We start from the raw sequence: 1,295 nt of genomic DNA, 5'->3' as shown, positions 1-1,295 counted from the left end.
TTTTATCTCTACCATAAAGTACAGATAGTCAACATATATTAAGGGGATACAAACAATACCTTTCATTTCCTGGCTTGCTTCACTCAGCAATAGATCCTCTATATTTTACCATATTCTATCAAATGCCAGGGTCTTGTTTTTGTTGTTGTTGTTGTTGTTTTGTTTGTTTGTTTGTTTTTTTATGGCTGAATAGTATTCCATAGAGTATATGTGCCACACTTTTTCCATCCATTCATCTGTTCGTGGACATCTGGGTTGGCTCCATGTCTTAACGAACATGAATAATACTGCGATAAACATTAATGTGCAAGCACTTTTCTGACTGTCCTTTGGGTAGATATCCAGAAGCAGGATTGCTGGATCAAATGGTCCTTTTGATCTGTCCTTTGAGTAGATACCCAGAAGCAGGATTGCTGAATCAAATGGTACTTCTATTTGTAGATCATTGAGGAACCTCCATATTGTTTTCCACAGTGGCTGAACCAGTTTACATTCCCACCAACAGTGTAGGAGAGTTTCCCTCTCACCACATCCACACCAACACTTATCATTTTCTATATTTTTAATCTTTGCCATTCTGAAAGGGTTAGGTGGTATCTCATCATGGTTTTAATCTGCATCTCCCTTATGATGAGGAATGTTGAGCATTTCCTCATATGGTTTTTGGATGTTCATATGTCTTCCTTAGAGAGATTCTTGTTCAGCTCAATTTCCCATCTTTTAATTAGGTTAATCATTTTTTCTTTTTTTGTAAGCCGCTTGAGTTCCCTATGTTTTCTGGTTATCCATCCCTTGTCTGAAGCATATTTTACAAAAATATTTTCCTATTCTTAGGGTTATTGATTCACACTAATTACTGTGTCCTTTGCTGTGCAGAAACATCTTAATGTGATATAGTCCCAATTGTGTATTTTAGGGATTATTGTTTGTACTTTGGGAGTCATATTTAGGAAGTCTTTGCCTATCCAATGATTCCCAGAGTTTCCTCAGTATTTTCAACCAATAGTTTTATAGCTTGAGGTCTTAGGTTCAGATCTTTGAACCAATTTGAGTTGATTTTTGTTGATGGTTAAAAATAGAGATTCAGTTTAATCTTTCTGCAGGTTGATATCCAGTTTTTCCAGCAACATTTACTAAAAAGGTTTTCCTTTTCTCACTGGATTGACTGGTATCCTTTGTCAAAAATCAGTTGGCTGTAAGCTTTGGGGGTTATTTCTGGGGTCTCTATTCTATTCCATTGGTCCACATGTCTGTTTTTGTGCCAATATCATGCTGTTTTGATGATCACAGCTTCA

Source organism: Tupaia chinensis, unplaced genomic scaffold (assembly GCF_000334495.1).
Source record: "Tupaia chinensis unplaced genomic scaffold, TupChi_1.0 Scaffold000651_1, whole genome shotgun sequence".
NCBI classification, from domain to species: Eukaryota; Metazoa; Chordata; class Mammalia; order Scandentia; family Tupaiidae; genus Tupaia; species Tupaia belangeri.
Note: the sequence above shows the minus strand (reverse complement) of the source record.